Consider the following 27,693-nt stretch of genomic DNA (forward strand, 5'->3'; position numbering starts at 1 on the left):
CACTTATAAAAGGAGGATTTGCTCTGTATTTTAAAGAAAAGTTGGGAATTTTATCTTTTATAGAAAAAGAGAAACAAATTTGTCAAAGTTGGGTGTTTTTCAACGTTACAGCTTTTTCGTGCAGTTTTTGACGTCAACCCTTATACAACTGGTCCTACCGGACAGTTTTAATGTACCACTTCATCCTAAGGACCTACATAACTCGTCTATTAAACACAGACCTCGAATCAAGGTGTACTTCTGACCTAATTAAGTAAAAAACACGCTAAACATAGATTCCTTCATCTTACGATATATATATATATTAAATAATTATATCACACAACAAGAGAATTGCAATTTGCTCAAATGTTGCATAGCAATTATTGGCAGAGTGCAGTGCATCTTACATCTTAGAATATAGAACAGTCAAACCACAAAGATATAGTAATCTAATAAGCAAATCGGCAATATCACCTGAGTGATGAGACCCTAAAAAAGTTCAGGTGAATTTTCTGTTATCAATTTCTCCTCCTCCCCCAAAATCCGTTTCAAGGTCACCTTAGGTCTAAAAGTGGATTTTTTTTTGTTTTAAGGTATGCATCTATCTCAGAGTATCTCTAAAAAAAAACGAATAGTACCAAAAAAAGAGTGAGTAAGAGATTAAGTTATGTGGTTAACATACTGGATTCTTATGCGGGAATCCTGGGTTCAAATCTAGCAGCTGATTTAAAAATTTTAAAAAACGCTAAAATTTTAATTAATGACATCAGTGCATTCGTCCAGAGAGAATTAAGCCATGAACACCCGCTCAAGAAGTCTTCAAATCGGAAAACGTTGTTCAATTCTGATGATTAGTTGCGATTAGAATAGTTATCAGAATAGGTGAATTTGTGAATTTTAATTGAGCCACCTAATTTTCTTTGTATAAATATAGTCTAGGTTTTTTTAGATTAAGACCTCTACTTCATAACATCTTGAAAGATTAAAATAAACCCATAATATACTTAGTAATATAATAAGCGATCAAATCAAACATATTTAAATGTTATTTAAAAAAGAAAAAAAATTATAGATTTCATTTAATTAAGGAAAGGTAACCTCTTTTGAATAATTAAGTCAGTGGTTTCCCTTATTAAGGTCATGACCGGTGACCCAGTATTAAAAGGGGCGACACAACAATAAATCGAACAAACACACACACACAATGACCTTACAAATAGCTGGGGCAGGGCTCCTTTAAGAGCACACCTGTAATAATAATTTAGGTCAAAACAATTTTAGGATGAACTTTAAGGTTGAACGGTATTAAAGTCCAGCTGGAGAAAGCTTCCCCAAACTAATTTATACTGCTTAAATATCAGTCTAGTCAGTGCCTATTAAATATCAATCCTTTGAAATTAGGAATAATCTTTTAATTATAAGTGTATGTACCTAAATCTAGGCGCCACGATTGTCGAGCGGTCATAGGCTAGACCCACAAAGCTGAGGTGTATTGTTGGTTTAGTGGGTTCGATTCCCCCTGGTCTAGGTCTTGGATTTTATTTAATGGTTAATATGAGAAATTTATAGTAAAGTATGTTAGGCGGTTATAGGCTAGACCCACAAAGCTGAGGTGTATTGTTGGTTTAGTGGGTTCGATTCCCCCTGGTCTAGGTCTTGGATTTTATTTAATGGTTAATATGAGAAATTTATAGTAAAGTATGTTAGGCGGTTATAGGCTAGACCCGCAAAGCTAAGGTGTATTGTTGGTTTAGTGGGTTCGATTCCCTATTTCTACATCTTCGATTTTATTTAATGGTTAATATGAGAAATTTATAGTAAAGTATGTTAGGCAGTTATAGACTAGACCCGCAAAGCTAAGATGTATTGTTGGTTTAGTGGGTTCGATTCCCCTGGTCTTGGATTTTATTGAATAGTTAATATGAGTTTATAGTAAAGTATGTTTGTTAGTCGCCTCCATCTACGACACCTAATTGGTAGTTAGATGTAAAGCTTGCCTGAAAAAATAAGCAATTACTTTACTTTTTTTACCTAAATCTGATGTGTACATACGCATGACTATCTATTATCGTACTTTTATCGTGAAATCTGGGACTTCGCGCTTAGAGAAGAGTCTGAAATTTGAAGGGGAATTTGTTTAGATTTTCTTGACGTTTACAACTACTGGCCCAGAATTCAGGCTAAGTTTATAGGTGGACGGAAGTCATCAGTTAAAGGGATAACAGTCAATGATAAAAAGCAGGTCATCCCTAAAAGGATTCAGTGTATAATAAGTGGGTGTTCGAATCTTAAAGAAAAATCGATGGAGCAACTTTTCGTACAAAAAATCACGAAAAACTGGAAAATTCACTTCAATATAAATGAATTTCCTAATCAATGCTTTCAGCCTAAACCTAAGATAAATTTAGATGCGATTTTACTAAAACTAAATGCTATTTTAAATAATTCTGTGACATTCTTAGTTATTTTATTCTTTGTATACACACATGCGCACAAACTGAAACTCTAAATAAATACATTTAATTAAATCTCACTTCCGGTTACCTAATTTTCTTTTTATTTATTTATTCTTTGTATTCCATTTTCTCTCTCTCTCAAATATTAGCTTATCGAACCGCATTTTGTAGTGAAAGTGGCTCTTTAGAGGGATGGACGCTTGTGGTTACACTTCCTTGAGAACACCGCAAAAAAAAAAATAATATCGATATTCCTGTGTAAAATGTGCTCAGGTGGGGTAAATAATGTTAATATTAAACAGAGAGATAAGCGAGAGCTAGCAGGGGAAACGAAAGTTATGGGTGCCGATAGATTGCCAAGTAGAAAGAAGTACGTATAATGTTGACTAAGATAGGAGGTGAAAAGATATACGAGGTCATGTTTGTTAGGTAGTAGTACCCTAAGGAGCACATCTGGAGGAGAATTGGGGTGTGGTGGTTGGACTTGGAAATTAAGGAGCGAGAGTGTTCCTGGCAGGATGTTTGGCAAGTTCCCTTTTCTGGGCCAAGCTATCAGTTTTTGGGCAGACATTTCTCCCAATATTCATTTCCTTATCAGAGTTTTTGTACTTTAACCAAGAGACACTGTGCCAGCTCGAGGTCGCTGAACGGAGAAAGAGAGGAAGACGAGATCTCATACAGGTCTAATAATGACACAAAAAGATACAACTAAAGTAAAAGTAAAGTAATTGCCTATTTTTTCAGGCGGAGCTCTACGTCCAACTACCAAATTAGGTGTCGTGGACGGAGGCGACTAGCAAACACACTTTACTGTAAATTTCTTTTATTAACCATTAGATAAAATCCAAGGCCTAGACCGGCGTAATCGAACCCACTAAACCAACATCTTAGCTTTGCGGGTCTAGCCTATAACCGCCTAACATACTTTACTATAAATTCCACATATTAACCATTAAATAAAATCCAAGGCCTAGACCGGCGGAATCGAACCCACTAAACCAACAATACATCTTAGCTTTGCGGGTCTAGCCTATAACCGCTCAGCTATCGTGGCGCCTGATACAACTAGCTGAAGAGGAAATAAAAGAAACAAGACTATGTGACATATTAGTGTGCTACAATAAAAAGGGCTACAAGGGGCCGAGAGACACAGATAGGAAAGAAGAGGTAGATCGCGAACTGCAGAGAAGTTAAGGAAGAATGCTGGAACAAGAAAACCAAAGAACCTTGACAGAAGAACATCCTGGTGTACGGAAAAACCTGCCTAGAATTGCTAAAGCACAAAAAACGAAGCGTATGTCTTTTGCGAACAAACAGGAAATCGCCCAGTAAAGCTGAAAACTTGTACAACTGTAGTGATGTGGAAAAAAATCGCACTTTTCGCAGGGAAATTTAATTTGCAGCAAGATTTTCTCCTACATCGATGGATGACGTAGACCATCCACTGCTTACTATGAGATAGTTATGTGCAAATATTTGAATTTAGCGTACCCACTGACAAAAATCTTACACCCACTATAATCTAAAACCTACTCACTTCTTACAGCAATTAAAGAAAGTAATTTAGTAAATAGTAAATATAAGTGAATACAGATGGTTTGGTATTGTACTGAATATATCTCGACAGGCGGTTGGTTTCTCATGAATTGGCCTCTCAATGATTACGTTTTTTTGTTACCCCTGCCCTTTTTCTTGTTACAGAAAGGGTGTCAAACCCTACGCCTTTTTTTTTTTTTAGAAACAGAATAGGGTAGCACCACTGAGCACAAAAGAACCACGTTAAGTCCTTATAAGGGTGTATTAACACAGTTTTCGGACACTCCATAAAAAAGAACTGTTAACTGAATACTCGTTATTGTGAGTTAAGACAAACTTATAAAGTGATAAAAAAAAATTTCTTATGATTTTAATTCACAAGCAATAAAACATCACAGAATATTCAAACTAACTCCAATTTTAGTACAACATATGAACTAAGATTCTTGGTCTAAAAATCTGGGAACCAGAAAAGCGGCACTACTGAAGCGATTTTCTTATTTTTGGTCAAGATTTTCCAGGAAATCTTCAAGATAATTCGATTAAGAGCACGTCTGGGAGGTGAAATATTGATAGGCTTATACCTAACGTTCAATTATAGTGAAATTTATAGGCCTGTTTCACATATAATAGGAATTAAGAATAAGAGTTCGGTTGGAATGGGTGCCGGGTCATGTGGGTATTGAAGGGAATGAAAAAGCTGATTGTCTGGCCAGGAATGGAGCTAACGCTCCTTTCATCGGTCCAGAGTCTGAATTGGGGATCACCAGGGGTTCGGTTCGTGCGGCTCTCAGAGAGTGGATCTGAAGGGAGCACGAAAAGAACTGGGTGATATGTCCTGGGGTTAAACACAGCAAGACCTTGATGCCTTGGCTGTGTAAGCAAAGATCCAAAGAGACCCTGTGTTTGGACAGAAATCAGATTACTCTGATTACTGGCCTATTCACCGGGGCACGGTAGGTTTAAGAAGCATCTGCGCAAGGTGGGGGCTTTTTTAGATCGGAGCCGTTGTGCAGATTATGTCAGGAAGAGGAGGAAACGACCTCTCACCTGTTGTTCGATTGCGTTGCAATCGAACGTTTGCGCTATGAAACCTTTGGAACGCTGAGACCTAAGGAGATAGTAGCGCAAAAAGAACTAGTAGGGAAAGTCCTCAACCTCTTTAGCAGGGGAGTGTTCGCTTACTAGAACTAAGAAGGGGCTGGCACAATAAGTCTTTTGTGGCTGCGGTGCCGTGGGGCTAGGACCCGTCCCATCTACTATCTTAATCTTAAGAATAAGAGAGTGACCAAAATTTAGGAGCTTGATGAATAATGGAGGACCCCGAAAGAACCAGTTTCTTTTTTTTTTGGAAAATATTATTACATTTTTCCGCGATTTTCTCCAAAACTTTCTTCGGCGGATTTCTTTATAATTGAAATTTTCTTTAATGAAAATTCATTTTAGGGTAGTTCAGATTTCCTTACAAACTGGCGTTTTCCTGAACTCTACGTTGGTACAATCCATTTCCGTTTGGGTGGAAATGAGGATTTCGGGTGAACTTAGACGAAGTTCTACAATAGTTTTTCTTTTCGATGATAATTGACTGAGTAAAAAAAACGCAACGCTTAAAAAGTGTTTTGGTATTAAAATGTACCTAGACTGAAGTGAAATAAAATTTTAAAAAGTGAAGCGGAAAAAAACAAAAGAATGTCGATTAAGTCACCACAACCAGCTTTATTTTGCAGCATCCACGTTATTAGCGAACAGAGGCTATGGGAAGAACAGATAATCAAACAATTATTGTAACAATTGAAACATTGTAGCCAACTGTAACTGAGATAAATCTAAAAAAAAGGAACAAAATTTGGGAAAACACCTTGGAACAGTTATCACAGATAAGGTGCAGATAAATTAAGGTCACAAAACAATGAAGGTAAATGGGTACCATTTTTTTTTTTTTTTTTTAAATCATTTATTTGTTTTAGACAGACAAATGTTCATAACTAATTGGAATTTAAAAGTATAATTTAAAATTTCAAGGTCATTTTGTTTTTTTTTAAATAGGGTCAGCTGATCTCAAATTTAATGAATTGCCTAAATAAGTTATTTATTTATTTATTTTTTTAGCAAACAAATTAATTGATTTTAATTTAATTCAACATCAAATTTTGTCAAAAAATCTAAGTATATTGGGCACCAGCAGACTTCTCACCGCCCTGACGGTGTTCTATCGCTACCGTCTAACTTATTAGTCCTAATATTGAAGCCGGCTAGTAAACAATCATAGTTTGAGGAAAACTTAACGAATTGCAGGATACAGGAACTAAATTGTGGATGTTTATTACCAGTTTTTTTGTTTAAATTCCGTAATAAATCTACTTTGGTGACAAGTGTAGGTTGGTACACAACATTATTACTTCCTTTCTATCAAGCACATTTTGCACATATGTATGCAAATTAATGGGAGAATATAATAACATTGGATAGAAGAGCCAATGTACACATGTTGAAACCTGTTCACTATATACAATCGCAACAAAAAACATATGCTATTAATTTTAAGCATCACCCACAAATGTTAAATTAATTTTTGCAGGTTTAAGTAAATATTTAAGATTGAATTACAAATTACTGCACAGTAAAATAATAAAAAGAATCTTTACCTGCCTCAATATTAAAAAATCATTAATTGTACGATAATTGTGTGAATGAGATAATTAATTTATTAAAAAAAATTTTAGTAACAATGTCAATTAATTAAGTAATCTAGTAGTTCGCGTAACATTTACCAAATTTTCTAGTAATAAACATATTGTTTTCTTCCCCAGTTTTAATTAAACAAGTAGAAATTCCAAATTAAAGAAATTCTATACTTAAAGAGTCAGAACCTAAGAAAAAAAAACCTTGAAAAAGTCGTGTGAGTAGTAACATCATTTAAGTACATTAAAAACAGGACTCTACTTAAAAATCTCAGCTTAATTCCCCCCCCCCTGCACAGTTGACAGACTTGTTTTCGGTGAAAGGAACAATTTTAACCATCCTTTGTCCGCAGCCTTGACATTTTGTAAACATAACCGCGCAGCATGTCAGTGCAGGTCCTAACATGCTTTTTTTTTTTTTTTTTTTTTTGTTAAATAAATCAAAATGATGATTTTGGGGAGAAAGAAATTTTTGAAATTGAAATGAATTTTACAGCCCATCTTAGAATTGAAATACGTATTGAGCGTACTTTCTTGAATGAATTGGAGCTCATATTTGCTTCCGGTAGAGGAAGTTCAGCAACGTATTTGACTCAGCAACTTTTTCTTAACATGAAGAAAGAAAAAGTAAAACGTGATTTGGAATATTTTTCACGAAATCAAAGCTATAATTAAACGTCGACTTTTAAAGAAGTTATAATTTAAAAATATCTTTTGTAATTAAAAATAGTATTAAAATACGTAAATTAGATTCTAGAATTAAAGTGCAAATTAAGAAGGCAGTGGGCAAACATATGATACAAATGGTGACTAGAGCTATGATGAGGTAAAGATCATGGTCCACCATTGTCTGTCGTAGACTATCTGAGACACATCTCAGTTATATAAAGAGACTGTATATCGTTGCCTAAGAAGTGATACCTCGTAACTACAATTTCAACGAAAATTACATTTTTTATATAAAAAATGAATTCGTATATATAAAATTTATTTTATATAAATTACACTTTCAAGACGACAGTCACACTAATAGTTAATATTGAAAGAAGAATTACTGTATGCCTTAAAATGAATTTTATATCCTGTTTTTTCCTTCTCCTGTAAAGTTGATATTTTCTAGTTACAAGGTATCACTTCTTAGGCGACGATATGTGGGTTCCTTGGGGGAGGAATGAGAGACAGAGAAGGAAACGCTCCCACATCTCTCCGAAAACTATCTACACAATATAATGTATATATAGTGTCCTCGGGTGAAGTACAGCGGACGGGCCTGTATTTAAGAAGATACTGTAGTTGTAGGCCTGTATTTAGAACAGGGAAAGGAAATCTATTTTAAGGCTCCCTCCAGCCCCTCAGCATCACTAATTTCTAGAAACGCTAAGATCTAAACTGTATGCCGACTCATTACTACGCACACACCCACCCAAAACACTACCTCAATTAGAATCTACAAACTATTTACAAACAGATAATACTATAATGTTCTGTGGCAATACAGCGCACATAACCTCCTTCTCAAATCAAAAGTTTTATTCAAATTGTCGTGGTAACCGAAGGGAATCTTATTATTTTCATTTTTATTTTACGAGTATTTAAAGCGCGCAAATATCTGAGGTTATTGGCGCCCGGAGCTTTTTTTCCAGTGCTCGGCCGGGTTCCGAAGTGTTCTCTTGTTCTCAGACAACACTGTCCCATCACCGGACAATGAGCTGTACGCAGTATGCAGTTCCTAGAAAGAGAAAATCTAAAGACCATCAGCTGGATTCGAACCCATGATCTCCGTATTGGAATCCCAGTATTCCCCTATCTACTAAGCTAAATTTATTTATTTTGTGAATTGTTTAGTTGCAAAATATTTCTGATACAAGTAAAATAATATTAAAAAATTAAATGTGCGATTTTGCCCGTAATGCTACTTAATATCTTTGACTTTATCTATCGCAGTAAGCACGGTTATAGTTTTGAATATACAGCCATCATAGTGATAGTTTGGTGAAGAGATTTTTGACTACACTTCCACCTAGCACTTTACTCTTCAATAAATGATGGGTAAAAACTAGATTCTAACAACTGATATTAATACTTATTTATAAGCATTTTATATCATTACAGATCTAATAAAAGATAGTAGATCTGTGCATTTTTTACAGCTGCCCCACTTTAGTAAGATAATTAAGGTGTACCTCCACCAAAACGATGCATCCCCCCAAAAAAAAAATCTATCAAAATAAACGAGATAAGCCTTTGATCATTGCAGTTTCTTAAACGAATTTAAAGTTAACAAAAGTTGAAGCCCATTTCCAAATATAACAAAAAAAGATAAATAAAATAAACTATTTCACAGAGAATTTGTCCTCCCATTCAACTACTGAGTTAATAATTACGATAAATTTGAAGTAATTTCAATACTTCCTCATATAGGCGATCAGAAAAGTTAAATATTAACTCCAGGCGTCTCAAGAATTATGAATGTTGAACAAAGATGTAGTTAGATTCAATTTCCCTATACCCACGTTATAATTTTTTTTTTGCGTTTATTTTTGCTACAATCAGCGCGTTGGCGCTATAAGTAACAATGATAACAGAACTATGAATTACAGAGGTATACGAGTGGAGAAGTTACCCAGTGGTAACACTCCAAAATATTAGGCTATTAGTCGCTCTCTTCACTTGAGAAGGAGATCACGAGGCCACAGTGTCTCTTAAGAATTGTCTTGTCCAGGTTGTCAGGAAGAGTTCTTGAAGAAAGATTTTTGAGCTAGAGGATCTATATGAGATTGCAGGCTGAAGTGGAGTTTTCTGTATCGTGTGATAAAAGGAATGGTTAAGGTCAGTCTGTATAGTCCAGGTTGGGAGACATAAAATGGAGCGTTTACGATAGTTCGAAGTATTTTAGATTGAAAGAGATTGAATCCTTTGGAGATTGGAGCGTTTGGTTGAACCCCACAGCTCCTATTCCATACGCCCAGATGGGTTTCAAAATAGAAGTATAAATCAGTCTTTTTGTTGTCCAGAGAGAGTTTTGATCTATCGTCTAAGAGTCTTTTAAGTAGTCGATAGCGTCTGTTCAGTTCTGCTCTTTTAAGTCTAGTGTTGGGGTTCCAAGAAAGTCTTCAGTCTAAGTAAAGCCCAAGGTAAGCGGGGCAACGTTACGTAATAAAGAAAATCAATTTTAACGCTTAGTAAAAATTCCGAGCTACAAAGAAATTGTTAGAATTACAATAAAGAGAGACAATTTAGAAAGATATACACAATTTCACTTGTGTTGTTTTTTGTTTCCCTTTTTATACACATTTAATTTTGAAATCGCTCTTATCATAAGTACAAAATTAAGCTGCTGGTTTTTTTAATTCTATTTAATATATAATAAAAATTTAATTATATCATTAAAAGATAATGGGCCACTCTTAAAAGTAAAATTAATTTTTTTTCAAGTCCTAATTAAAATTTCAATATTACAGTTATTTTAAAGGTGTATCGTATATATAATATATTACAATACATTGCCTAGCTTCCTTACTTTAAACGTAATTAATTTTCTATCAGACGACCCGCTTGTTTTTCCCCCCGTATTTTTGACAGATTCGAATTTTCATGCATCATCAGAGTTCGATTCTTCAGTTTAGTATAGAGAATCTGTCAACTTGTCAAAAAAAAAAAAAATGGCTAAGGACTAATGAAATCAACGATACTATCAAGCACTGTGGATCCTACCACTTTTACATCAATTTCCCTTTCAGCTGCTAGAAAATCATAAAATAATTCCCGGCGTGAAGGGGGGTGGAAATCACAAATTACGAAAAACTTAACAAGTCTCCGCCCCACCTGTAATTCCTCTCTCTCTTGTTCGGCCAATATTAATTAATAATAATAAAGAAAAAAATTAATTTAAAACCGATACAAATAAAAAATTAAAAAAATTATAATCACAATTATAAATACTCTCTCTAGAGGTAATTGTTATGTGCAAGAGGAATCTAAGAAGAAATAAAGGAAGCACTGCCCATTGTATATGTGCTGCCCTCTTCAGTCGCTGAATGCAATTGTTAATACAATATCCGGTATGTATAAATATCCACTCAGCAGATAGATCATAGAGAATAGTCTCAAAGATTATTATTATTATAAATAATATTATCAGAGAAAAACGAAATCCTAGCCGATAATTTTAATTAAAATAAACATCTGAATAATTAAAACACATTAGTACTTTAAAGGTCAGTACATTGCGCTTAAATCAGGCTTTAGAGGAAAGCTTAACTCTATCTCTAGCTTAATTAACACTTAAGGCAGAATTTCCCTGGGAAATAGATCTGCATTGAGAATTCGACATTAAAAGAAAATCGTTACAGTCGATTTCGAGAAAATTCCATCTAAAAATCTTATCGATATTATATATATATATATATATTGTATTATAAGACAAAGCAAATAAATAAGTCGCTTTAGCATTTTTTTATTTATTAATTTATTTATTTATTTAAGGCGCGTCAACATCACACGTACGGATTGTCAAAAAAACTCACGAAGCCTTTTGTAATCACTAAGACAGTGTTTCATCTTGAAATTTATCGACTAACTGTAACTAATAATAAGAAAATATAAAAATTAATTCAAAGCTAAATTAAAGCAATTCGTGTTCAATTAGCTACACGGAGATGCCGGTTTCGAAACCAGCTGTTGTTCTTTAGATTTTCTTACTCTTCCTAGAAGCTTCTTATAGCTTCAAAAATAGATAGTAATTGTTTGCGGCAAAAGAACAGTGTGCAGAGAACAGCAGTGCACTAAAAGAAAAGAGCTCTGGATGTTGATGACCCTTGACAAGTTTCAAAACCTAAAAATTATGTGGAAAAAAATGTATTGAAGTATTAAAAAGAAATATTCAGTATTTAATAAGTATTATTTGGGAGTAACGAGACAACCATTAATATAAGGTGCATCAATAACAACAACAACAACAACAAAAAATCTAGGAACGATTAAAACACCAAGTACTATTGGATTAATAATCGATTGAAAATTATTGGGGAAACCTCTATTGAAAAACCAAAAATTTCACTCCAAAAAACAGGCCATGGTGCATCCAATTTTGAAATAAAATGTTTATCATCTGGAAAATCTACCCAGAAGAAAATGCAGTTTTTCTAGAAAAACTGTCCATACAAAACTAAAAAAGAAAATCAGTTGCACAGGCGTGCTCTAAGAGAAAAGTAAATTTTTTTGAATTAATAAAAAATTGATTCAAATATTATTTTAAATAAGAAAAAAAATAAAAAACAAAGTTAAAAATTGAAATCTCAGTTAATATCGAGAGAGTTCTTTATTTTAGTTTAATGGAAGATATAGTGTAGTGGAGGTGGGAACAGGTAACAGTGTTGGGCCGAGTGAAGGCATAACGAGGTCTAGGACACAGGTGAGAGCTGGTCTGCCTTTTTTTTTTTTTATATCTGAACGGCAATGGACTAGCCTTTTAAATATTATGTTACTTTATATTAATATTATTACAGTATTTAAAAAAAAAATAATACTATGTAGACAGAATTTTGTCAAAAAATTTAATAAAAATAATAATCGTTAACTTTCTAAAATTATGATAAAATTTTTGTTAAATATACGCAAAAAGATTGGCAGAAAAATAAAATAAGAGATTATATTTTTGGGTTTTACTATTTTATTATCTTCTTTGATAAATACTAGCCCTAAAAGTTTTCTCCATTTATCCGAAAAAATAAAATACGCTTCGTTTTTTTGCGGACACCAAAGTTCATGACCTCAAATAATCTCAAAAATAAAAATAAACTCACGTCTAAAAAAAAAAAAAAATTATCCATTAAATATTAGAATAACAAATATGGCCACCATTTAAAGAAAACAAAAAAAAAAAGAAGGAATAATTAATTTTAAATTAAACAAAAAAATATATATATAAAATGAACAACGTGGAATTTCATTTTAATTTTCAAAAGATAAATACATACTAATTTGGTTGAGTGATCAAGCAATGTGGGTCGAGTACATTATGTACATACTTTACAGAAAACAATAAGTGTAACGAAATAAGAATAAAAAATAATAAGAATTAGGTTATGAATAAACTATAAGACAATAAATAATCTGTGCTCAAAGAAAAGAAAACGATAAATTTTTAAAAGATAATTGGTAAAGTAAAAAACAAAATGCAAAATACTAAAAATAAAATTAAAAAATCAAGAATTTTAATTTATAGAAATTTTATTTAAAACATAAAACAAAAAAATTTTATGTTTATAAAAAAGTTTTTTTTAATTTTTTGTTTTTTTTTAAAAAAAACAAAGTAACATCATTGATTCGTCCTTGTAATATTATCAGTACAATACCCAGCCCCAAAAGAGTTGAAGGTTAAACTCGAAAATGATTGTGTCAACTGTGTTAGTGTGTAGTAAATGTGGGGAAACATATTATGTACATACACAACGTACCGGCTTTTAAAAAAATTTTTTTTTTAAAAGACTCTTTTTTTTTAATTATTTTAAATTTTTACTAAGAAAAATTAATTACCCCAAAATTAAAAAATTTAGCTTTCATTAAAAATGGTTACTATTTATGATTCTCCTTTAATGAAAGGTTATAAACTATAACAGCACAATTGTTTTTCTTTAATCGTAAAACAAAAAACCTCAATAAATTCTTGTTTTTTTACACAATTTTATAACAAACTTAAATTTCTTCGCTTAAAAAAATAAAATAAAATGAATGGATTCTTTGTTTCGGAACACTTTCAAAGTTTTACAGCCTCTTAAGATTTGTTTAATAGATCCTTGGGGGGCATTTAACGTATTTTTGACAAGGAGAAATTATATATTTTTTTAAAAGAAAGCAATAACGGTGAAGCAATGAGTTCGAAATTGAAATTAATAAATTAATAATAAATTAATACCTTATAAATGCTATTCCTTCACTGGTATTTCAAGTTTTATTTTTAAAAAAACATTAAAATATCACCATAGAATAAAAATAAAATTAAAACTTGCTGGTGCATTAATTGTTTAATAATTGTATTTTTTTAAATAATAAATACTTTTGTTCCTTTTACTGTTTATAGTAAATATTTACTGAATAATTTTATTACTTTTCAAATTTAACAGTACAAAATTTTTTTTTAAAAAAACAGATTTATCAAATAAAAAAATAAATAATAAAACCATTTAAAATGAAAGCAATAAAACGTGTAATTAATCAACAAATAAAAAGTATGACAAAACTCCCCGGGCCTTTACAACGTATGTTTCACACTCAGCTAAACACAGCAGACTGACTAGAAGTTGGCTACTTTTCATCCCCTCCACATGGAGTATATCCCCTCCACTACTACATTTAGGGCTGCACAGTATATGTATGTATTTTCTCTCACTACAACCATCATTCTATTTTTACCCCCACTTTTATATTCAGTAAAACTTTGGGTACGTACGCAAAGCGAACACAAGCGCGCGCTCGGCGCTCGTTTGTATGTATTAATGTACACATTGTATATGTATACACACACACACACACACACACACAGACACTAGTTATATACAAAAACACATACACATGCACTTACAAACTTGCAGTCATTTTAAAAGAGAACAACTTGTACGAGTATTTCAACTAAACCTCCCCTACTTTTGTGCAGAAAGAAAGGGAAATTCTCCCTCTTCTTATTATTATAATATTCCCCTCTTTTTTTTTAAAAGTAATCTACAACATTAAAAAACCTTCAGAATGGATTTTTAAATCTTAAAGGTCTGGTTGTTGTGACAGAACTACTAAAATATAATTTTTTTTTTACTTCCACTTAACTCTTTTATAATTAGAATTATTACTACCGAACACATTTTTAATTTCGATTTATAATCGCAAAAACAAGTATTGATATAACTAGGGCACGTAAAAGTACCAAACAAAAATTAAAATCAATGAGCGTAGTCAAGATTAAAATCAATAGAAAACAGAAAATCACCATAATTAGATATTCTTTAGCGTGATCAATGATTTCAATCAGGATTAAAGGAGATGTAAAAACCTCAGATTCGAAATCACCAAACCCAGAAAATACCACTTTACTCAATTGATTTTTCCAGTTTTTTTCAAGAAAAAAAAGGGTTGCTACGATTTTCTTTAAACTTAGAAAAAACTAATCGTTTATTTGAAAATTAAAAAGCAAGGGCACTTTTCCGATTGAAAAATTGAAGGCTTTTCAATGTAAAACTACGGGCTCACCATTAAGAAAATATTTATAAGAAAAATTTGTGTAAGAATTCCAAATTTGAAGAAACTAAACTCAATTCGTATTTTTTGAATTTTATGTAAATTAGATCTAAAACTTTCGCTTGAATAAGTTTCCTAGGGGGGAGGGGGGGTAATTTGAGGCAATTTTAGGGGAGAGAATTTAGTTAGACATCCCCTTTTAGGGTGACTTCATTGAAGAAAAAAGCTAAATAAGTTCAAAACTTTGTGGTTTGCAGAGAAGAAAAAGGTCTGGCATGAGTTTCAAAATGAGGGTTAATTTCTTGATTAAAAAAAAAATTAATTATTTAAATTTAATCATTAATTTTATTAATAAATAAAAAAAGAAGCTCCTCAAAAATAGACCGCAATAATTATTTTTTAATTATTTCTTTATTTATTTGTTTATTTTGATAGCCAGTTCAAGGTTGACTCCTTACAACTAACGAACTCTATATTCACCTCTCGGGAACTACACTTAGTTATGGCCTTCACAAAACAACTGCACAAACTTGTCCAATTTTATTTTTTTTAATATTATTTTTCATTCACACACAAGAACATCTCTTTGAGAATAAGTTATTATTTATTTTTTTGCCTAAAATATATGAGTTTATACGAAGGAAAAATTATTATAACAAACATTAAAAATTAAACAAAAAATAGAAAGGTTAATAATCTTCTACATAAAAAAAAAATGTCAGGTCAAAGGTTTCAAAAAAAAATATAAATTAATTCATCTTTAACTAAAAAGTTAATTAAAATGTATAAAATTTACAAAAATAATAAAAAAAAGTCACTTTATATAATAATAAAAGAAGATACAATAGAGTGTAATTAAATTCTGTATTAGAATTTAAGAACTGAAATGAAACAAATGTTCTTATAATTACAAAAGAAGTAGTTGATGATGTAAAAATAAAAAAATTAAATCCAATAAGAAATTATGAACATATTAACTGACTGATTCTAATTGTTAGTATTTAATTTCCAGACTTAAGATGAAAATATTGATGTCCGAAAGGTCTATTTATAAAAAGCAACCAAAAATCTACTGACAAGAAATACGAGGGTCGTTTGAAAAGTCCGTGCAAAAATAAAAACTACTTAATTTTTTGGGGTAAACCTTTTTTATTTTTCAACATAGTCTCCTTTTAGGCTTATACACTTCGTCCAACGCTGCTCTAGTTTGTTGATCCCTTCCGAATAATAGGATTTGTCCAAGTCTGAAAAATAGCCATTCGTTTCTGCAATCACCTCCTCGTTTGAGTAAAATCTTTTTCCCGCCAGCCATTTCTTCATATTGGGGAACAAATAGTAGTCCGAGGGAGCCAAGTCTGGAGAATAGGGAGGATGTGAAACGAGTTGGAACCCTATTTCCATTAATTTTGCGACCACAACTGCTGAGGTATGTGCTGGTGCGTTGTCTGGATGGAAAAGGACTTTTTTGTGGGCGCTTTTTCTTGCAGCTCGGTTTTCAAACGGTCCAATAACGATGAATAATATGCACCTGTAAAAGTGTTACCCTTTTCCAGATAGTCGATGAGTATTATTCCTTGCGAATCCCAAAAGACAGTCGCCATAATCTTTCCGGCCGAAGGAACGGTCTTCGCCCTTTTTTTTGGCGCAGATTCCCCCTTGGTAACCCATTGTTTAGATTGTTCTTTGGTCTCAGGAGTGTAGTGATGTATCCATGTTTCATCCACAGTGACGAAACGACGCTTAAAGTCCTGCGGATTCTTCTGGAACAGCTGTAAACCGTCCTTGCAACACTTCACACGATTTCGTTTTTGGTCAAGCGTGAGCAATCGCGGCACCCATCTTGCGGATAGCTTTGTCATGTCCAAATGTTGATGCAAAATATTATGTACCCGTTCATTCGAGATGCCCACAGCACTAGCAATCTCACGCACCTTCACTCTTCTGTCATCCATCACCATATCATGGATTTTATCAATGATTTCTGGAGTAGTAACCTCAACGGGGCGTCCAGAACGTTCAGCGTCACTTGTGCCCATATGGCCACTCCGAAAATTTTGAAACCTCTTATAAACTGTTCTAATCGAAGGTGCAGAGTCACCATAATGTTTATCAAGCTTCTCTTTAGTCTCCTGAGGCGTTTTGCCTTTCATAAAGTAGTGTTTAATCAACACACGAAATTCTTTTTCGTCCATTTTTTGAAAATCACTCGACTTCCTCGATTCAAACGAATGCCAAACACAAAGAAATAGACCGATCTGGCTGAAACTTGGTGTGTGTTCTTCCAAGAGATGCTACTAACTAAACATAACCTCGATACGCGCCAGTGGTGCTATCTCTCTGACTTTGCACGGACTTTTCAAACGACCCTCATAGGGAATAAAGAAAAGTTTTGGTGTCTGTAAGAAGAGCTTCTTCAGTATATTGTGCGGTTCTAAATTAAATATGTAAATATGAAAATTTTTTCAAAAAATTCTGAGTGGAAACAATATCATGCTATTGAAAATGCGATTCTAACGAATGACTATAACGAGTTTTTAGTAACTTTTAAGGCAGTCACTGAAAGGTGGTATCACTTGAACTTAAGCCTTAATTTAAGTTAGGCAGACTAATTAAATTTTAAACTTTTTCTCCGGGAATTATTGATTTTAATTAGGAATATACTGGACTCCCACGCGGAGGTCCCGGGTTCGAATCCAGCAGCTGACCCTTAGATTTTCTCTTCCTAGGGAGCTTCTTACAGCTCACTGTCCGGTTATGGACAGTGTTGTCTGTAACTAGAGTATACTGTCCGGTGGCCGGCAGTGCACTGAAAAAAGCTCCGGGCGCCAATAACCTTAGATGTTGACGCGCCTTAAATCATTAAAAAAAAAAAAATTAGGAATATAAATGCGGTAATAGATCACCTCCAAATTTTTTGGCTTCTTTAACATTGATAGAATATAGGAATATACGAGAAATGATAACCTATTTTATAACTTTCGTTATAAAATAGTTAACAGCTAATTTTCGAGAAAGTGGACCATCTATTGAGTAAAGTAAAGCATCCGTTTGACTGATTTTTGGCTAACTTCCTGTCACCCAACTTTCTGTTATTTTTCGAATTTGAGCTACACACTTCCTCCACACACCCACACACCAAATAAATTGCTGCCCTCAGATTTAATTTAGGACGAACACCGTACTGAAAATTCTGTCCTTACAAAAAAAAAAAAAAAAGTAACCTGCGTCCTAAAATCTATGCTTTCATGAAGATAAAAATACCTTCGTTAATTTATTTTTACGAAGAGAGTAAAAAAAAAAACTAATGTCAGAAGTGGGATTCGAACCCACGCCCACAGAGTGGACTGCGACCTGAACGCAGCGCCTTAGACCACTCGGCCATCCTGACTTGCGATATGTCGGGTGGTATGTATTTTATTATTAATAACGTTTATTAATTTGTTCCCTTTTAAAATAATTTATTCTTTTTTTTTAAAATCTACTCGTCAATAATATTTTTATTAGTCATAAGAAATTAAAATTTAAAATTAATTAAGGTTTAATAACTGATAAATAAAAATTTTCTAACAAAAAGAGGCTAAAAAATGTTGCAATATAAATTCTAAATGTCAATAAGCACTAACAAACACCTCAATCTACAATACAAAAATATCAAATGTCAAATTTTATTTAAACATTAAATTTTAAAAATAAAATTGTAAAAAAATAATGGAACTATTGTCGCTGTTATCTTAGTATTTTTAGGTGTGGGTCAAATTTAACTAACTATCTATTAATTTAACTATCTGAAAATGAGATTATAATTTTAATTTACAATATTTTTTAAGATTCAGTTTAAAAAAACACCTGTTTTTTTACTGTTTGACTGTGATTTTACAAAAATTAATATTATTAATCATAATTTGTTTCAGAATTTTAGGGCTATTTAAAGCAAGTTCTATTTAAAGAGAAGACAACTTAGCTATTCTTTTACAGAATTTATTATTCGTACTATTATTATTTGCTATTTAATATTTTATTGCAATTTAGGAAAATTTGGCTGCAGGTTGAAGGAGGGTATGTGATTAGCGCAACAGATGTATCGATAGTAGAAGGCAAGACATGGGACTATATGAGACTACAAGGCTGATGATAGTTAAGGGTGTTTGGGATGGGTATGTAGTAGGGAGATTATAGCATGACCATATAAGTTTAGTTTGTACCAGAACTCCCTCTGTACGCTGTCAAGTACGCCTTGCAAACCTCTGTACTGAATCAAACGTTGGTGAACTTGCTGAAAGGGTACGAACAGGAAAAGATACTAAGGCGTATTTTGTGGCTAGGGAATGCTCATGACGTAGAAGGAAGAATGTGGGATTGTACATACCTTGGAGAGTATTAATACATCCTGTCAGAGCACTAACTGAGAATGGAAAAGTGTAGAGCTGCTAAAAGAGTATTCAATGGAGAGATAAGCGAGGTGCAACCAAGTAAACAACCCAAGAACAGGAAAAAGAGCAGCCTACAGATTGACCGAAGTTAGTATTGTAGAACAAGCATTAGAAAGCTGTTAAAAAAAAAAGAAAAGATGAGCAACGAATGTAGAAGAACTCAAGGCACCAATAGAACAAGAAGAAGCTTCTTAAGTGAGCAGATAATGGTGATAATCACCCTCTGTCCAGGTAGGCTGACGTATCCACTTATGAGGTCTGTACCTTTTCGTTGGACAGGCGAAAAGTCTTTCTAGGGGGAGGCTAGAAATGAGAAGATAAGATCTGGAAAACCTTTAAAAATATTGAGGCATATCTGTCTGAACCGGAAGGGATCTGAGGATTGCTTCCTATTAGGTGAATATAGGCTTCACAAGCTGTTGAAGTTCTCAGATGCCACATGAAACAGCTGGGCATCGAATATTCAGATTGCATGGGGCGATGGGGAGAGTTTCCGAAGCGCCAGCTAACAGACTGTAATGCATTATCCAAAGAAGGTTTGACAGCTCGTGCAGGAGAATATATCTTTCTCTAGAACCTTGTCAGTTTCTGAGATCTTTCAGTGTGATTTGGAGGGGATGCTGTAAGATAAGTGGCCCTAATCTACCACCAGTGAGAAGGTACACAAATACGAGTTCTCTGGACAGCGTTCTCTTGCTGCTAGTCACCGAACAGAGAACAGTAAGAAGCTTCTAGGAAGAAAAAATCTAAGGGCTAGCAACTGGATACAATCTGATATTGAACTTTAAAAATTGTATTTTTAAATTAAAGGGCCTCCACAAACGTTAATTGTTGCATAAATTAAAACAAAGAGACTTCGATAAATAAATGATGCTCCATAATAACCTTTCGTATTCTATCTTGCCAACATTAAGAATCTCAAACTGCTCTTCTATCAGCTTAATTTATTTGTACACTCTTTCGCTTCTACTTTCATCTATGGTCGTCATTCACACCCAACTGATCATCAAAATATATAGATATATATAAAATAATAATAATAAATAAAGTTTAAAATGTAAGTAATAGGCCTACGGAAGCTATTCAGTTAACACGATATGTTCATTTTAATGTGCGAATTAGCATATTATAAAGATGGTTTACTTAGCATTTCCACCGAGGAAAGCAAATAATTAATTTTCCAGGCATAAAACAATGTTTAATATAAAAGTGATTGACTTTTGGGATAGTGGTTAGTAAGAAAATTATCATTAGGAGCCAATCAAAAGTGTAAAAACAAGTTTTTTAAAAAAAGTTTCCACTTATTTGAAATGAACAACCAATAAAAATCAGTAAGAAACTGATTAAAGTATTTTGTCCATTTCAAATTCAAAATAAAACGGTTAACTACACAAGTTTAAAAATTGTGCAGTTTCCATCTGTAGTTTGCAACGCTACTTGAATTTATCATAACCCTATATTTTGTTGTAAGGTTAAGAATGAGATTTTGCAAAATAACACTAGATGTCTCACTTCTAGAAACCTATCATTTGTTATCCAACTCTGAATTAATGTTTAAGTCAAATCATGAAAATAGTGGGAGGTAAACAGTTGTAAGATCCAAGATGGTTGTTGTTTTATTTGTTGCGTGGCAGGTTTTAATTGTCCTAGTGAAGACTTAAATGTTAAAAATTGTAGATCTGTTAGGGATATTTTTGTATTTGAATCGATTGTGATTAATCTACTTTATACTTTAAGTTAACTGCATCATAGGAATACCGTAGATTGATAATTAACAGGTAATCATGGTGTGCAACGCAGAGTATTTCTTAGGTTAGCATCAAATTAGTTAAGTTTCCGATAATCCTAGCTTACAATTCCTGAATCATCATTTAAATATATAAGAAAACAAATAAATCAGGACGAATCGACAAGTCGCTGAAGTGTTCGGTGACATATACGAGGTCTATAAATTAAGTAATGAGACTGATTTTTTAAAAAATTTTTATTCAAAAAGAATTACAATACTATATTGTCACCTTCAAAATAACTTCCTTCTGAAGCCACACAGCGCTGGAGACGTTTCTTCCACTCCTCATAGCAGTGCTCGAACTCCGATATTGGAATAGCCTTTCAGCTGGTCGGTTACAGCCGTTTGAATGTTTTCGACTGTCCCAAAATGAGTTCCTTTGAGGTAATTTTTCAACTTCAGGAAGAGAAAAAAGTCACAAGGACTGAAAGTCAGGCGAATAAGGAGGCTGAGGAGCCACATGAATGTTTTAACTGGCCAAAAACTCGTTTATTGAAATTGGTGTGTGACAAGGAGCATTATCGTGATGCAACATCTTGATGTTTGGTTTCTGCCTCAAGGTCAATCGGTCAATCAACACTTTTACCGAGAGGTTCTTGAAAAACTTCGAAAAAGGGTCCATCGTGTGAGACCAAACATCAAGAACAAGTGGGTGTTGCATCACGATAATGCTCCTTGTCACACAGCAATTTCAATAAACGAGTTTTTGGCCAGTAAAAACATTCATGTGGCTCCTCAGCCTCCTTAGTCGCCTGATTTGAGTCCTTGTGACTTTTTTTCTCTTCCCGAAGTTGAAAAATCACCTCAAAGGAACTCATTTTGGGACAGTCGAAAACATTCAAACGGCTGTAACCGACCAGCTGAAGGCTATTCCAGTATCGGAGTTCGAGCACTGCTATGAGGAGTGGAAGAAACGTCTCCAGCGCTGTGTGGCTTCAGAAAGAAGTTATTTTGAAGGTGACAATATACATAGAATAGTAATTCTCCTTGAATAAAATTTTTTTAAAAAAATCAGTCTCAATACTTAATTTACAGACCTCGTATAGTAGCCACTATAAAGTCTGGTAGACTGTGATGACTGGGACATTAGCACCGGATGGAAGAGGCGAAAGGTCGCAGGAAAGCGCTGTATGGATACCCTGGTGGAAAAAGGCCGAGGGATAGGACCTCGACTAGATTAAGCGATATACAGGCCGATTTGGAAGCCTTTGGTCAGCAGAGATGGAGAACTTCGGCAAGAGATGGAGATAGGTGGAGAGCTGTAGTGGCTAAGGCTCGGGTCCTTCATGGACCGTTATAGCCCTTGAGTAAGTAAGTAATAAATCAAATAGTATTGAGGCAACTTTAAATTTAAATAGAAGAGGCTGAAATGAAAAGTACTATATTAAAGTAAATCTTGAAATACAATTAACATGCATTCCCTACCTTTGGCTTCTGCAGAAACTCGAATCACAGCCTCCAGGAAACTTGGAGATATCCAAACACTGGACACTATTACGAACGGAACACAGCACTAACTCCGAAAGTCCGCACCTGTAATTAAAAGCATTTTTTTAAAAAACAAAAATGGGAAAAGAAGGAAAAGTTGCCACTGGCTGAAATTATAATTCTGGATTGACTCATAGCTTATGTGGAAAAGAGGTATGTTTAAAAAATTGAAATTACAGATAATAATTGAATTCGTTTTAAATTTATAATTATACTGTTGCATGTCCATAAAGTCTATAACATTTCAAAAGAAGATTATGGTCATTTAACAGTGAAATTAGAAATATTACTCAAACTATAAAAAGTTAGTAATGACTGAAAATGGTATATTAGTAGGTGCCTAAACGTATCAGTAGAAATACCATGGAGAGATTTCAAAAAAATGGGACTTTTTTCAAAATTAAGCCGAATTTACTTGAAAGATGAGAAATCAAAAACCAAAAGTAAAGAAGGCGGTTCTTCCAATCAGGCCAAGATGAGTTGTATTTAAAAAGAAAACTTAGTAAAAGTTGAAGAACAGCATTCTCTTTCAAAAAAAGATAAAAAGTCAGATATGATTCAGAAGCTGTATTACTTCTGAAATGAACTTCACTAAAATTATGCCAGAAATTTAAGAAAAAGTTTCATTAATTTCTTGGTTTTCTACAGATTTTGTACAGTTGAACGTTTCTATCTTATAGGTAACTTCAAATCTTATAACGTTTAAAAAGGATGTAAATGAAGAAAGAAAGATAACATATTATATAGTTTTGAAGATTATAAGAAATCATTGAAAATGCTAACAGAATTAATTCAGGAACTTAAAAGAAAGACTTAAGCAATGACATAACAAAGGGTCCCAAAAAAAAATCCAACATTTTAAAAACTCATTTAAAGTAATTGTGAAAATAAGTAATAATTACCTTATCCCCCAAAAAAATACCATTTCAGAGTTATATCATACTAATAATAAACAAATAATTGAATAAACAAGTGGCTGAATTCATTTAAGAATATTTTAAATTGTAATTTCACGCCATTTTGAATTCAGCAACTCCATTAGAACTGATCTTCATTAAATGAATTTTCCATCATCCAAAAAAATAAATCAAATATAGTTAATCACGATTAATAATACTAACAATATGTTGAACAAACATTATTATCATGTTTTATTAGTTTATATGCCATAGATGGCTTGATGGAATCATTTAAAGTAATAATTAAAAGTTGAACTTGCCATATTGGATTTTTAAGAAGCCCTGATTTTTCTCAATCATTTTTATCGACATAATCCATCATAAAATATGATATATTTTACATAGTTTTTTTACTTATAGTCCAGTTAATCATTTGCAATATAAATTTTAATTTCGTTGGCTTAATTATATCTTAAAATATATTTAAAATAAGAATCACTTACATGTTACAGCCCACAGCCCAGACCTCACACGTAGCACTGCAATGAGCCCTTGAACAATGAAAGCTTTTTTTATCAAAAAAAGGAAGAAAATAAGTATGTTTAACGTTTAAATTAAATCTAATAATTTATTAAATAATTTAAAAAGGTTTGAAGGGTGAAATCAAGAAAAAACAAAAATATTTATCATTATTAAATTATTTCGATCAAACATTCCAAGTATTCTAATTGTAAATTATTTATTATCAATAATAATATAATTTAATTTTTTAAATAAGATTAATTAATTTTACAATAAAAAAATATTATATATTTTATATAATTCTATGTTCCAGAGAAAGGTCAAATCGTAAAAAGGCGCCGCCATGTTTTTTAGTTCCCATAACCACCGAGTGAAGTGATTTTAATTCTAGTTTATATTTTAAGATTTACCTTATTTTCTACTTAGAACATTTGTTAATAAAGTGTTAATGTTTGTTTAATTAAATTAATATAATTATTAATTAATAAATAAAGTGTTTCATCTTAATAGAAAGTAAAATCTTTTTACTTCAGAATAACTTCTAATTTGGTATGTACATACTTAATCAGGTAAATTTTAAATAGCTATTTTTACTTATATGTTTTTAAAATTCTTTGATATATATATATATATATACATATATATATTATTATGAAACAAAAATCAAGTAAATAACGATGAAAAATTTAGATATTATTTTTTAAATTGAGATCATTACTTTGCAGGAATTTCATTCTTAGGTTTTCTCCACTTACTGAAACATTTGTTAGATATATTTAGGAAAATTTAATTTTATGTAAAAGATGATTTTTGAAATTTATCTTTAACTCAATATTGATATTCAAGGTATTTAGATTGCCTGTTTAATTATTATATTGAAATAATTAAATAAAGAAATTAATACCAAAATAAGATTTAATGTAATTATTGCTCTTGTTTAAAACACGGGTTTTACCTTGAGCCATCAGATTGTATAGGGGTATGTTAATAAATTATATTTATAGTTTGTTCTATTAAATGTTAATCGTCTCACCGCAAGGCTGTTGTTGAATTGTACCTGAACTTGATTGAATTCATATGTAAAGCATTGTTTGAATTGATTCACAATCAATTATAAATGAATTGGGTAAATTTAGTCCATGTTTTGCCTTAAAATCTGTATTTTGCTTTTTCCCTTATCGTTATATCAGACAGTCTAATGATATTTCTTTTGAAAACAAGCACTTAAAACAAGTGTAAATTTTTCATTAGTTCAACTTTGCACTAAGATATTTCTATAAAATGGTCTTACTCACTCTACGACGCCGTGGTTTATATTTCCTTTGTGGTTTTTAATTAATCTCGAAGTGCCTGTATTGATTTGTGGCTAAGCGACAATGGGCTGTATTCAGTCTTGTACTAACAAGAATATTGAGCAAACTGGCAACTCGCTTCTCGTCAGTCATTTGTCATCCGTGGAATTCAATTCTTCTTCAGTTTTCGTTATAATGGAATTTTAAGAGGACTGCCAAAGAATCTTGATTTATTTATTGCTATTAACGACAGCTGGCCGTACAACAAGTTGGCCAGCTAATATTTGTAAAGACTTCTTTTCTATTATTTCTATGTTTTATTTACAAATCTATCGATGTCTGTAGTAATTCTACTTAATTTGAAAATAATTTCTCTCTTTGGGAATAATGCCATATAATAGTATTTCTTAATACCAGCCCTAAGCTGGCCAACTCATAAGAGACGTAACACATACTTGAAACGTTTGTCCAGGTTTTTTTGTTTTGTGCTCCACGTCGTTTCTAAAATAGGCTTCTGATTGTTCTAAAATTCATTTTATTAAAATCTTCTTTCAACTTGAAACACCGAAATAATTATTTTTTTAAACATGGCTTTTTTTTTTTTTAGATTGGTCGGAAGAAACTAAGACATTAGCTTTTTCCTTTTTAAGTGACATTTCATCAGATTTTCTGTTTTCAATGTTTGAATATAAATAAAAAAATAAAAAGTTCTCTTACAAATGCCAATTATACAGAAAATTTGATAGATGAAATGTAGTGATGCTGCGACTAAAAGTGGGTCTATTGGTTCCCTGTTTATACCGTACAAGACCTCTAAGAAAATCTCCAAATCTGAGGGGGACGATAATTCTTCATTCTTCAGTTAGTGAGTGAGTACTAAGCGATTTTCCGTTTAGGCTATCTGTTGAAGTCTTTCACCATCTCCCATAGAATCTACACTTGCTCTCCCTCTTTTTGTTTTGTATCCTAGGATCTTGGTTTGTTTACAATCAAGTTTAAAATGCCCTTAGAAAGGATGCGAGATCATAACTACTTGGATTTGCCTTAGGATTCTGACCATAGCAACGGTTCCTTAACTTCGTTCACTTTTCTGTTATTTATTTCTTGGCAAAATTGCAGCTTATCCTATCGAAAGAACGTGAAGAAAACTATTTTATTTGGGATGAGAATGGTCAATTTCAACAAAATGAAACGCTTTTTAAATCAAAAATACCAAATAAACAATTGAACTTTCTTGAATAAATCTTTATTTACTTTGATATTTCCTAGTTGAATGATAGAAAAACAAAACTAGACCTGAATGGCTGGCATAGATATTTTAAGTAATTCACAAATTAATCATGTTGAGGTATTTTACCTATGAAAAACAGATGTATCCACCCTCAAGTTAGATTAGATTAGACTAGGGCGGCCTCAAAGCCTACGCTACTGTGACCCCTTTGGATCTATTGTGGCTCCCCTCACTTTAAAGCTCACCCTCCAGACCTGTCCTTTTAATCAGACTCTTAATGCTGGAAAGTGACTCTTGGATAAAGCTCACAGGCCTTGGTTTTTCCTCCCCGAGAAGTAACATCCTTAGCCCTCACGAGCCCCTCACACTGACAAAACACGTGCAGTGCCGTTTCCTCCTCCTCTTCCTGACAGAACCTACAGAGTCTATCATCTGCCAGGCCCATGCGATGCATGTGTTTTCTGAGCCTGCCAGTTAATAGGTCTACAATCATCCTTATAGCTCCACGGCCTTGACGGATTAATTCTGCAGTCAGCCTTGGTCGAATAGCCTTTAATAAACTCCTTCGCTTGTCTCTGCCCAGTGGTGGCAAGCCACTACTCCTGAGACCTACTCTGCACCCATAAGTTAATGGTCGCAGCCTTAACACACTTCGGAACCCCAAAACAGGGCTCCGGGCCAACGAAGTGTCTCGCAGAGCCTTACCTGGCCAATAAATCTGCCACTTCATTTCCCTTTTGTCCTGAATGACCAGGGTACCCAGAAAGACCTTATTTTGGTCACTAATTTCCTTCAGGGCAACCAGACAGTCCCTGACCAGTCTTGAGTTGACCTGGTAGGAACTAATAGCTCGTAGAGCAGCCTGACTATCCGAGAAAATTATGTCCTTAGAATCAATAATTCCTCGCCCTTTAATCTCGGTAGCACAGAACCTAATTGCAGCTAGCTCAGCCTGAAAAACTGTAGCTAGTTTTCCTAGGCTAACCGAAAAGCTATATTTCGGTTTCGCCCCGTACACTCCCGCTCCCACACCCTCCTCCGTCTTGGAGCCATCCGTGTACCACATCGAATCTCCCTCAACTGGGGGTCCACGTCTACAAGCCTCCCGGTCCCCAATACAGACTTTGAAAGGCTTGTTGAAGTTATATTTGGTAGTCA

General features: G+C 33.1%; 1 protein-coding gene, 1 long non-coding RNA gene and 1 other non-coding gene across 5 annotated transcripts in view; 1 reads left to right on the forward strand and 2 right to left on the reverse strand.

Annotated features, from left to right (window-relative positions):
• EcR (Ecdysone receptor) overlaps positions 1 to 13,991 on the reverse strand; it is a 310,735-nt gene extending 296,744 nt beyond the window's left edge. The window contains exon 1 of one of the 3 annotated variants that reach the window (XM_074113808.1): positions 13,572 to 13,991. The gene's annotated coding sequence lies outside the window, so the exon portion shown is untranslated. The remainder of the gene's footprint in view (positions 1 to 13,571) is intronic. The other 2 variants (XM_074113805.1, XM_074113809.1) reach the window with 2 other exon arrangements.
• A 4,198-nt stretch (positions 13,992 to 18,189) lies between these two features.
• TRNAL-CAG (transfer RNA leucine (anticodon CAG)) lies at positions 18,190 to 18,272 on the reverse strand. The gene has a single exon. It is a non-coding gene; the product is annotated as a tRNA-Leu (tRNA).
• Positions 18,273 to 20,872: 2,600 nt separating this feature from the next.
• Positions 20,873 to 24,576, forward strand: LOC141446884 (uncharacterized). The gene is made up of 5 exons (XR_012453976.1): positions 20,873 to 21,092; positions 22,139 to 22,414; positions 22,544 to 22,744; positions 24,003 to 24,086; positions 24,326 to 24,576. It is a non-coding gene; the product is annotated as an uncharacterized lncRNA (long non-coding RNA).
• The last annotated feature ends 3,117 nt before the right edge of the window (positions 24,577 to 27,693 follow it).

This window comes from Rhodnius prolixus, unplaced genomic scaffold (genome assembly GCF_049639745.1).
Source record: "Rhodnius prolixus isolate KJV_2025 unplaced genomic scaffold, Rpr scaffold_7, whole genome shotgun sequence".
Lineage (NCBI taxonomy): Eukaryota > Metazoa > Arthropoda > Insecta > Hemiptera > Reduviidae > Rhodnius > Rhodnius prolixus.